At 50.0% G+C, this 12298-nt stretch overlaps 1 protein-coding gene and 1 pseudogene across 1 annotated transcript in view; one reads left to right on the plus strand and one right to left on the minus strand.

Annotated features, from left to right (window-relative positions):
• Positions 1 to 12298, minus strand: part of CIDEA (cell death inducing DFFA like effector a) — a 511919-nt gene that overhangs the window by 30573 nt on the left and 469048 nt on the right. The gene's annotated exons all lie outside the window — the stretch shown is intronic.
• Positions 1389 to 2265, plus strand: LOC109729727 (small ribosomal subunit protein eS4, X isoform-like; annotated as a pseudogene).

Below are 12298 nucleotides of genomic sequence, written 5' to 3' on the forward strand. Positions count from 1 at the left end.
CGCAGACGGGCGCCCCAACTCCCGGTGGGCGTGTCCCTCGTCGGGCGCCCCGCGGGCCGGCCAGTCCCGGTCCCGGTCCCGGTCCGAGGCTCGCTGAGCGGCTCCCGGCGGGCCGGCCCGGTCCCGGTCCCAGTCCCGGTCCGAGGCTCGCTGAGCGGCTCCCGGCGGGCCGGCCTGGTCCCGGTCCCGGTCCGAGGCTCGCTGAGCGGCTCCCGGCGGGCTGGCCCGGTCCCGGTCCCGGTCCGAGGCTCGCTGAGCGGCTCCCGGCGGGCTGGCCCGGTCCCGGTCCCGGTCCCGGTCCGAGGCTCGCTGAGCGGCTCCCGGCGGGCTGGCCCGGTCCCGGTCCCGGTCCGAGGCTCGCTGAGCGGCTCGCTGAGCGGCTCCCGGCGGGCTGGCCCGGTCCCGGTCCCGGTCCCGGTCCGAGGCTCGCTGAGCGGCTCCCGGCGGGCTGGCCCGGTCCCGGTCCCGGTCCGAGGCTCGCTGAGCGGCTCGCTGAGCGGCTCCCGGCGGGCTGGCCCGGTCCTAGTCCCGGTCCGAGGCTCGCTGAGCGGCTCCCGGCGGGCTGGCCCGGTCCCGGTCCCGGTCCGAGGCTCGCTGAGCGGCTCCCGGCGGGCTGGCCCGGTCCCGGTCCCGGTCCGAGGCTCGCTGAGCGGCTCCCGGCGGCGCGGCCCGCAGCGCCCGAGGAAGGCACCTCCACCCAGCGCCCGCCGGCGGTGCCCTGAGGACCGACCCTTCCTTCTTAGGTGGGGCAGGCCACACTGTCATCGTCCAAACGAAAGGCAAGGGGGTTTCTGCCTAGGTCTAGTTGCTCGGAGCTCAAGAATCCAACTACTGAGAGGAGGATTTCTCCCACATAGGCTGGTTGGGCGAAGCGGCCTCAAATGGTCTCTCCGCTAACGGAGCCCGCGGGCTTTGAAAAGACTGCCAGGTGCCTTGGGCAGGTCGTGGTGTCACTAACAAGGGGCTGCAGTGCACCAGCGGCTGGTTTTGGGGGATGGGGAATCTTGGCTTAAAACATTTCCCCGGGGGCCTTCAGCATCTCAGCTCCTTTGTCTTGCGGAGAACCCACATTTCTGGGAAACAACTCCAAACCTCAGGTAGTTAATTAGGGGAGAGGATTACATAGGGGTTATTGGAATTGTTCAGTGTGGGCCCTTACACTCTGACGGTAGCCTAGCTGGGGCCAGAACAAAGAGGACTTGTTTGGAAAGGGCAAAGTTTTGACATTTCAGGGGGATTTGTGTTAAAGCAATAAATGGAGCTTGTATTTGAAGCTGTCACACCTTATGAATTAGTGAGCATATTCATTAAATGATGTATCTGGACTCAGTGCCCAAAATTCAAAAAAAGGGAAGCTTTCATAAAAAGAAATTGTGTAGCTCTTCCGTGCTTAGCGCAGCCATGGCCCGCGGTCCCAAGAAGCATCTGAAGCGTGTAGCAGCTCCAAAGCATTGGATGCTGGATAAGCTGACCGGTGTGTTTGCTCCTCGTCCATCCACCGGTCCCCACAAGCTGAGAGAGTGTCTCCCACTCAGCATTTTCCTAAGAAACAGGCTTAAGTATGCCCTGATAGGAGATGAAGTGAAGATCTGCATGCAGCGCTTCGTTAAAATCGATGGCAAGGTCTGAACTGATATAACCTACCCTGCTGGATGTATGGATGTCATCAGCATTGACAAGACTGGAGAGAATTTCCGTCTGATTTATGACACCAAGGGTCGCTTTGCTGTTCATCGTATCACACCTGAGGAGGCCAAGTACAAGTTGTGCAAAGTGAGAAAAATCTTTGTGGGCACAAAAGGAATCCCTCATCTGGTGACTCATGATGCTCGCACCATCCGCTATCCTGATCCCCTCATCAAAGTGAATGACACCATTCAGATGGATTTGGAGACTGGCAAGATTACTGATTTCATCAAGTTTGACACTGGTAACCTGTGTATGGTGACTGGAGGCGCTAACCTGGGAAGAATTGGTGTGATCACCAACAGAGAAAGACATCCGGGTCTTTTGATGTGGTTCACGTGAAAGGTGCCAACGGCAACAGCTTTGCCACTCGCCTCTCCAACATTTTCGTTATTGGCAAAGGCAACAAACCGTGGATTTCTCTTCCTCGAGGAAAAGGTATCCGGATGCCTCACCATTGCTGAAGAGAGGGGTACGAGACTGGCAGCCAAACAGAGCAGTGGGTGAAATGGTCTCCATGTAACATAATAACATGTTAAAAAGTTATTTGTACTTAATTAAAGATATTACAGTGTGAAAAAAAAAGAAATTGTGTTAATGCAGCCTGAGCCTTCTCTCCTTTAATATTATATGACACCCAGGGTTGGCCAAGAGACAGGTGCTTCCTACTTTTCCACTTTATGATTAAAGCCAATCTGAACTGACAGAATCTCTAGTATCAAGTGAATAGATGACAACTGCTTACAGGAGAGAAGAAATTTAAAAACCCACTGATAAAGGTTGTCTACAGATTATATTCACTATGGACATACTATATGCAATATTTTTGCATTTTACAGAAATATATCCTAACTATTGTCTCCTGAACTTCTCTACTTTTTTCTATTAAATTTGCAATGTCTGACGCTCATTTGGTATGTGGAATCCAATGGGTTGCTCTATAAACATTGCCAAAAGTAGAAAGAAAGAAGAAAAAAGAAAAAAGAGAAAGAAAAAAGCTTACTGTTTCTTCCTTGATAAAAATCCTTAGGCACTGCTTCAAATGCCTCAAGGGAAGCCCTTACAATGAGCTGGAGCTATTTGCAATGCCTGACTTGTACTTTATAGCTCTGACACACACACATGCACACATGTAACACGCACACATATAACACACGCACACATGTAACACACACACACGTAACACACGCACCCACAGGCTGCAAATCGAATCTCAGCGTGGGTGCTGGAGATTGAGTGACAGAGATGGAGAGGAAATTGAAATTTTTTTCTGTAGCCTTCTGTACCTTTTGAATTTTGTACCTTTTAATTTAAACTACATGTGTGTATTACCCACACAAAATATTGATTAGTTGTCTCTCAAAAATTATCTCAGAATGCTCTTCAGTTGCTTCGTAATAAGTGGGGTGGAGCAACTAGAGGAAACAGAGGAAAAAGCGAGCATTGGTCTTATCTCACAGCACCTACAAAAATTAGTCAAGAGGAATCATAGACCTCCACAGAAGAGCCAGAACCAGAAAGCTTCTATATATTTTTTTCTGTTTTTTCAGAGACAGGGTCTCGCTCTGTTGCCCAGGCTGGAGCGCAGGGGTGCGATCAGCGCTCACTGCCTCAGCTTCCTGGGTAGCTGGCACTACAGGCGTTCATCACTACGCCTGGCTAAGTTTTTAATTTTTTATAGAGATGGGGTCTTGCCATATTGCCCAGGTTGTAACTCCTGGCCTCAAGTGATCCTCCCACCTCAGCCTCCCAAAGTGATGGGATTACAGCAGTGAACCACCTCACCCAGCCCCAAAATAGACCATCTTTGCAACTTAGGGTGGACAAAGATTTATTAGATATGGCACAAAAAGCAGTAACCATAAAACAAAAATAATTAATAAATTGGATTTCATTAAATTTTGACATGTTCTGCTTATCAAATTATAATCTTAAGAAATTGAATAGTTAAGCTACAAACAAGGAAATATTTACAGAAAATATATCTGAAAAATGAATATTTAGGGAACTCCTACAAATTAACAATAAAAAGATGAAAAACCCAAGTAAAAGATGGACAAGAGAGTTGAGCAGTCACTTCACAAAAGAAGACATACAAATGGCCAGTAAGCACATGAAAAGTGCTCGGCATTACTGGTCATTACTGGTTAAGGCAGTTCAACATTTGAAAGTCAATCAGGATAATTCACTGTATCAACAGACCAAAGAAGAAAATTCATATGATCCTCTCATTTACATGTGTGTGTGTGTGTGTGTGTGTGTGTGTGTGTGTGTGTGTGTGTAGAAAAAACACAGTGGAAAATAACGTGTCGACGAGGATGTGGAGAGATTGGAACCCCGTACATTGCTGGTGGGAACGTGAAACGGTGCAGCTGCTGTGAAGAGGGTTTAGCGGTTCCGCAGAAGGTGACTCACAGAGTTAGCATGTAGCCCGGCAATTGCACTCCTAGGGGTGGACTCAAGGTTTGAAAACATATGTTCACACACAAATCTGTATAGGAATGTCATAGCATCATTACTTCTAATAGCCCCAAAGAGGAAATAACCCAAATGTCCATCAATTGATGAATGGGTAAACAATGTGAGAGGTCCACCAAATGCTACGTAGCATGCAAGGATCCAGCATACGAAGGATGAAGTACTGGCACCTGCTGTAGAATGGATCAGCCTGGAAAACTTTATGCTCAGTGAAAGAAATCTTCAGAATAGGCAAATCCAAAGAGATGGAGTAGATTAGTGGTCACCAAAGGCTGGGAGATGGAATTGACTGCTAATGACTACAGAGTTTCTTTTTGGAGAGATGAAAATGTTTTGGATTAGACAGTGGTGATGGTTGGGTAACCTTGTGAATATACTGACTTGTAAACATTGCCATTATGACTTTTATGGTCTGTGAATGATATTGCAATTTAAAAAACCCCTATTGCTAACATACTTGCTGTGCAAGGTTGAATGCTTTTCACCTAAGACCAAGAACAAGGCCAGGATGTCCATCTCACCAATTCTGTATTAGTCCGTTTTGCACTGCTATAAAAGAAATACCTGGGCCTGGGTAATTCATAAAGAAAAGTGGCTTATGTGGCTCACGGTTCTGCAGACTGCGAGAAGCATCGCAGCAGCATCTGCCCGTGGTGAGGATTTCAGGGGCCTTCCTGAAATCCTTCCTGAAATCTCCTTCCACAGGGGAATCAGGGATGTCACCTGGTTAGAGAAGAGGCAAGAGCGGGAGGAGGTGGTGCCAGCCTGTTATAAACAGCTGGCTCTTATGTGAACTAGCAAAGTGAGAACTCACTCATCATCACAGGGCGGCACCATGATAATGGGGATGATTGTGAGGGACCCGTCCCCAGGGCACAAACACCGCCCAGCAGGCGGCACCTCCAACACAGGGAGTCAAACTTCAACATGCGATTTGGAGGGGCCAAACACCCAAACCATATCAACTTCTATTCAACACCATATTGGCGTTTCTAGCCATGCAATAGTCAAGAAAAAGAAATGAGAGGCATACAGATCAGAAAGGAAAAAGTAAAACTTCCTCTTTTTGTAATGACATGATTGTTTATGTAGAAAACTCAAGGAGTGGCCCTGGGCAGCGGCTCATGTCTGTAATCCTAGCACTCTGGGAGGCTGAGGCTGGCAGATCATTTGAGCTCGGGAGTTCGAGACCAGCCTGAGCAAGAGTGAGACCACATCTCTACTAAAAATAGAAAGAAATTAGCTGGACAACTAAAATATATATATATATATATATATATATATATATATATATATAAATTAGCCGGGCATGGTAGCACATGCCTGTAGTCCCAGCTACTCGGGAGGCTGAGGCAGGAGGATCACTTGAGCCCAGGAGTTTGAGGTTGCTGTGAGCTAGGCTGATGCCACAGCACTCTAGCCCAGGCAACAGAGTGAGACTCTGTTTCAGAAAAAAAGAACCCACTCATATACAGGAGTTTTGTGTTTGTATTTATACTTGACTCATAGCTAAAATTTTAGAATGAAGGTGGTAAGATCAATATTAGACACAATGCTGACCTAAAAGGAAGAGGCTGAAGCACAAAATAGGGTTTAAAGAGTTTACTGGAGCCCAAGTGAGGACAGCTGCCCCAAAGACTCAGACCCAGGTAAGCTCGGGTATGAGCTCTGTTTAGCCTGTGTTACAGCGGGGCTTTTAAAAGGCAAAAAAGCGGACCAGGGGGTAGGCTAATGGAAAGTTGTGTTTGAGGAATTCTCATTGGTTTACAGAAATAACATGGATAAGCAATTGGCTCTCCATTGTTCAGCTATAGGGCGTGGGTCACAGTGTCTGGTGAGACGTTATTAGACAAATTGTTGCTACTGTGGCCACAGCAAGCAGTTTCAAAGGTGAATGCCACGCCAGTGGGTGTGGTTGCTGTCTCATTTTAATATCTCTTTGTGCCTAATAATTTAAAAGGACTTGCATTCCTTAGATAGATAAGTTCTTTCTTTTCTCAACATATCTGTCTGTATATTTATATATGTACATCGTTATGTCATATAAATATAATACACGATATATTCTTACCTCTGGATGGTACTGCCAAAATTAATTTATAAAATTCCTCAGAGTTCTAGTTTAATTGGCTTAGAAAAAATCAACACTTATATAAATTTTTTCTAAAACTCTCAGCAATATAGGAACTAACAAATATTTTTCAAGTTCACTTGATCTAGAATAATCTTTGGTAGATAAGGCTAGTGTAATATTGTTGGTTTAATAAAAACAACAAGAGGTAGGCTTTCAAAGTTGTCAGCATTGAATATAATGCAGACATACAATTTTTATTCTACCTGGGTTTACTAGTCAAATAATATTAGGCTTAAAGAATACACGCTCCCCAAACTTCCATCCAAACCTCCTATACACTCACCGCTCCCCCCTTCCGAGGGGTGTATTAGGCAAGCAGCCTTGGCCAGACCCCTAGGGAGATAAGGGAATGAAATGCAAAAGGAGAACTTAGCTTCCTTATCCTTCCCAAAGAATTTGTTTATTCCTCCCAGAAAAACCCTCTATAAAACCCAAGGCTCTTCTCTTTTCTCTTGTGGACGCCTTTTTTGGTCTCCATCCATCTGCACCCAGATGCTCAAAATAAACAGCATTTTGGTGCACATGAGGCTTTTTGTGTGTGTCTGTCTCGGCTCCGGACCTAACAATAAGCTTATGTTATCTCTATAGGTGTTTGAGATTTTTAAATTATAAATTCAACCTACAAACAAAATGTACAATAAAAATGAATTGATGTGTGTCAGCCATGGCAGCAGGAAAAAAAGGAAAAGCCGTATGTTTAACTGATTAGGCTCTTTGCTTCTGTGATATTTGGTACGTGGCTAACATGCATAAGCTACAAAATTTATCAACAAGAAAATAACTTAAGATGATGGGTAGCCCCGTTTAATGAATAGTGAAATTTTTATAAACAGTCAAAGCATAATTGTTAGGAACATGAGACTTAAATAAATGTAAGTGGGATAGGAGTTTATAAATAAATTTTGAATGATAATTATTGTAAGGCTGGTGGTGGGCCCCCCTCCCCTCCCTAGATCAAAAAGGAAAGGCTCTCGAGACCAGACCTGCCAAGGACAACTGCCAGGCCCCGATGAAAACAGACAACACCTAGATGTTCACCCAGATAAGAAAGTTTTTGGTTCCTGGATTCCGCAAATACCGCCAGCCCCTCCTATTTCTCAATGACCACCAAAGGTCACCCAGCTCTTCCTGCCAAAAGTCCTCAGCCCACTTAAAATGGTATACAAGCCTTTCCCCCTTTCAAATGGACTTGACTTCTCAGGCCCCCACTCTCTTGGGACCCATGAACCTTGCCCGGGAGTACTCAATAAAGCCACGTTGTTTGGCCCCTCTCTCTCTCTCTCTCTCTCTCTGTCTGCTTCTTTCACTGCCAAAAACTTTACATTTGGTGCCAAAACCTGGGAGGGGAGCCTTAGCCGTGCTGGCCTGCCTCATGGCTGTGGTCACACTGTCCCCTCTCGTGTCTTCCTGACCTCAGACCAGGACCTCCACCAGATGCCAGTCAGCTAATTGGCCTGGGTAAGTCCCTCTGCCCTTGTGGTCCTAGCTCATTGTGTCCATTCCAGGGTCTCTGTCCATAAAACCTTGGGCCCAAATCAGAGATCCTCCACCATAAAGACCTGAGTGCCTCAGGGATGCCTGATCCACTCAGTTGGTCCTTCCCAAGGCTCAGAGCCTTCTCTTTAAGGCCTGATCGACCACCTGGGATGCTGGCTCCCCGATCTCATCCTTCCCTCATTGGACTAGGACACCATGGTCGGTCAACCCTCCAAAATCAAATCTAGCACGCCTCTGGGCTGTCTCTTAGCCAATCTTACAGCCCTGGGCCTCAAGCCTGATATTCAGCCCAAGCGACTCATTTTCTATTGTAACACCGCCTGGCCGATGTACAAATTAGACAACAGGTCACAGTGGCCTAAAAATGGGACTTTCAATTTCAAAATCTTACAAGATCTTGATAACTTTTGTCACCGAAATGGCAAATGGTGGGAGAGCCCTTATGTCCAGGCTTTCTTCCATCTGCGCTCCCGTCCTTCCCTCTGTCAGACCTGTGACCCGTCACAAATCCTCCTTGCACTGAGTCCTCCGCCGTCCTTGGCCTCTTCCACCTCTCAGCCGAAGGACCCGTTAGAAACCTCTTCCGCCTTCTCTGGCCCGCCTGACTCCCTTACCTGTCCCCCTGCTCGGCCTCCACCATATCTAGGTCCTCCTCCTCCTCCTCCTAGTGCCCCACCGTCCTCCGCTACTGCTTGCCCTGGCTCTCTGCCAACGTCCCCTGTCAGTCACCACGCTCGATCCCACGCAGGGCCCTCAGGCCAAACCCTTCTCTGTCGCCTGAGAGAGGTAGCCAGTGCCGAAGAGGTCGTGCACGTCCATGTTCCCTTCTCCCTTTCTGATCTCTCTCAGATTGAGAAGCGTTTAGGCTCCTTTTCTAACGACCCCCAGCCTACACCAAAGAGTTCCGCTGTCTTACACAAGCCTATGATTTGACCTGGCATGGCATTGTTGTCATTCTGGCTTCTACTCTTACTCCTGATGAAAAGGAACGTGTCTGGGCGGCAGCTCAGGGACATGCTGATCAAGTCCACCTAGCAGACCGCAGCATGCCGGTCGGGGCCGAGGCTGTCCACGCAGTGAGCCAGGGTGGGAATACCAGCCAGACACCCCCGCCGGCCGAGATGGTAGAACCCGCCGAGATCGCATGCTGCAATGCGTTCTTGCTGGTCTCCAGGCCGCCGCCCATCGGGCAGTTAATTTTAATAAGCTTAGAGAAATCACTCAAAAGCCCAATGAAAATCCCGCGGCTTCCTCAGCCGCCTTACGGATGCTCTCATCCAACACACCCGCTTGGACCCCACCTCCCCAGCAGGGGCCACCATCCTTGCAGCTCACTTTATCACCAGTCCTCCTCTGACATTAGGCGCAAACTCAAAAAGGCAGAAGAAGGCCCTCAGACCCCCATCCGAGACCTGGTGAACATGGCATTTAAAATCTTTAGTTCCCGAGATGAACAGGCAGAGGCCCAAAGGAAAGCCCACGTCCACCAAAACGCACACCTGCAAGCCCAAGCCTCGGTTGCAGCCCTGCGGCCGGTGGGGCCCGGAAAGCCATCGACCACCAGCCACCAGCCACGCCCCGCCGGGCACCTGCTTCAAGTGCGGTAAGGAGGCCACTGGGCCAACCGGTGCCCGCAGCCACGTCAGCCCAATAAGCCTTGTCCGGCCTGTGGTCAAGAGGGACACTGGAAGAGTGATTGCCCCTTGAGACAAACGTCTAGAGGGTCAGTCCTTCCACCCCCAGACCTGCCGTTGACGGTTTTGGGCTTGGCTGCAGAAGACCCACGAAGCCCCGGCTCTGCCACCCCGATCACCCTCGCTGAGCCCAGGGTAGCAATCAGGGTAGCGGGTGAGGCAGTGTCCTTTCTGGTCAACACGGGGCTACCTACTCTGTCCTGCTTCTTTTTCAGGCCCTACTTATCCTTCCCAGGTGTCGGTTATGGGCACTGACGGCAGTCCTTCACGGCCCCTACTACTGGCCCTCTGACACGTCTTATAGACGACCGTCCCATCACCCACTCCTTCCTCATCATGCCCTCCTGTCCCGCTCCACTTTTAGGAAGAGACTTATTAGCCAAATCAGGCACCACACTCCACTTTTCCTCAGGGACATCCGCCCTTCTCCTTCTATCCCTCTCTTCAGATTCCTCACCCCCACCCTCCGCCTCTCCCAAGACGCTCCCTCTCCCGCCTGAACTTGTAGACTCTGGGGTTGGGACACCTCCACCCCAGTAGTGGCCACACACCACACCCCGTCCTCATTCGACTCAAAGACCCTTCATCCTTCCTTCCCGCCCCCAGTTCCCTGTTTCGCCACCCACCGCAGAGGTCTAAGACCCATGATAGAACGTCTTCTGTGGGAAAAACTTTTAATCCCAACTAATTCTCCCTATAAGGCACCCATTCTCCCGGTAAAGAAGCCAAACGGGTCATTAGCGAGGCTGTTAATCCCATACACCCTGTGGTGCTAATCCCTGCACTTCACTTTCCCGTATTCCGCCCTCCACTGCCCGCTTTTCTGTCCTGGACCTCAGAGATGCCTTCTTTGCTATCCCCTTGGACCCAGCGAGTTACAATCTCTTTGTCTTTACGTGGGGAGATCCTAACACTTTCTATTCCAATAAAAGTAAACTCCAGTTAGATATCCTCGACCCTTAGGACCAGCGCTGGGAAGTTAGGGTCACAGGCAAATGATACTGGAGAAAGATAGACTATTGCCCTTCAGGGACTATTCACATTAGCCGTAAATATGTCCTGGCCCTGGGTGTCCTCGCCCAGCCCTTAGGCTCCTGGAGCCCACCCACCTGTGCTCCAGTGGCTTATTTATCCAAACAACTAGACACCACGGTCCTGGCTGGCCGCCTGGCCTTAGGACACTGGGCGCGGCAGCCTCTCTCGCCAGGGAAGCACTGAAGCTGTCCCTGGGACAGCACCTTCATGTCTTTTCCACCCATCGCCTCCAAGATCTGCTGACTCACCGCTCGTCGGCGCTCCTCACTCCCTCTAGGTTATAGGAATCCCATCTCATATTCGTAGGAAATCCCAACATCACCCTAACACAGTCTGCTACTCTAAACCCCGCTACTTTGCTGCCCATCCCGTCCTTAACCCTCTCCTCTCGCTCCTGCCCGGAGACGGTCGATGCCGCCACCACCTCCAGGCCGACCTCTCGGACCAGCCCCGCTCAGATGCAGACTTAACACTGTTTGCTGATGGCGGCTCGACCGTGGGCGATGACGGCAAACGCCAGGCAGCCCATGCCCTTGTCTCGGCCTCTCAGGTTACAGAGGCGCCCGCCTCCCCGAGGGCTCCGCTTCCCAGAAGGCAGAACTGACTGCCCTCACTCGAGTCAAAGACGAAACTGTCGATATCTGTGCTGGCTCCAAGCAGGTCTGTATGACAGCCCACTGCCACGCGGCCACACGAAGAGAGCGTGCCTCCTCCCACCAGGGGCTCCTGTTGTCAGTGCCACTCTGATCTCCCAGCTCCTCGAGGCCCTTCAGCTGCCCACCCAACTGGCTATCATACATGGCAAGGGACACCAGGCAGACGGGTCCCCTCTCACTAAGGGAAACAACTATGCCTAGGCCGTTGCCCGCAGCCTCACTTCTCCACGACATTCCACCCCGGGTCCTTGTTTCCCTGTCATAGTGGTCCCTCAATTAACTCTATATGATGAGTCTGGATTCGGGTGGCCTCTCCCAGGGTCCCGGCCGAGACGAGCCATCTTTTTACCTGTCATGGTGGGTCTCAGCTTGGCCTCTTTCGTTGCAGCCTCAGGGCTCTCGGGAGGTGCCCTGGGCCACAGTGTCATTTCTGCCCAAGATTTTGCAGGTCACCTGCAAATCACCCTAGAAACCACTTCTGCCTTGCTGGCCTCACTACAAAGACAACTAACGTCGCTGGCTCAGGTTACGCTCCAAAATCGAAGACCATTAGGTCTGCTGAGGCCCGAAAAAGGAGGAACCTGCCTTTTCCTTCGTGAAGAATGCTGCTGCTATGTCAGCGAATCGGGCCTTGTGCAGCAGAACATAGACAAGCTCACCAACCTGAGTGAAGACCTGCACAACTGCCGCCGCCAGGATGTGTGCCCCTTCGGCTGGGGGCAGTCCCCTTTGGCTACCTGGCCATTGCCACTAATAGGACCCGGTGTCATCATCTGCCTAATCTTTCTCTTTGCTCCCCGTCTTTTACAGTTCCTCCAGCGCCGCCTACAAGAGCTGTCGGGAGAGGCAGTAAACCAACTACTTCTTCATCTGTACTCCCCACTACCAACCACCCCTCCACCAGCCGACCCGGCCTATAGCCCCTAACTATGCCCCCTCCTAGCAGGAAGTAGTCAGAAAGAATGGTGCCCGGTGCTTGTCAAGAAAATAATCCATCACAACCAAGTGGGCTTCATCCCAGGGATGCAGGGATGGTTCAACATACACAAATCTACAAATGTAATTCACCATATAAACAGAAGCAAAAACAAAGACCATATGATCCTCTCAATAGACAC

Source organism: Microcebus murinus, chromosome 17 (genome assembly GCF_040939455.1).
Source record: "Microcebus murinus isolate Inina chromosome 17, M.murinus_Inina_mat1.0, whole genome shotgun sequence".
Classification (NCBI taxonomy): Eukaryota; Metazoa; Chordata; class Mammalia; order Primates; family Cheirogaleidae; genus Microcebus; species Microcebus murinus.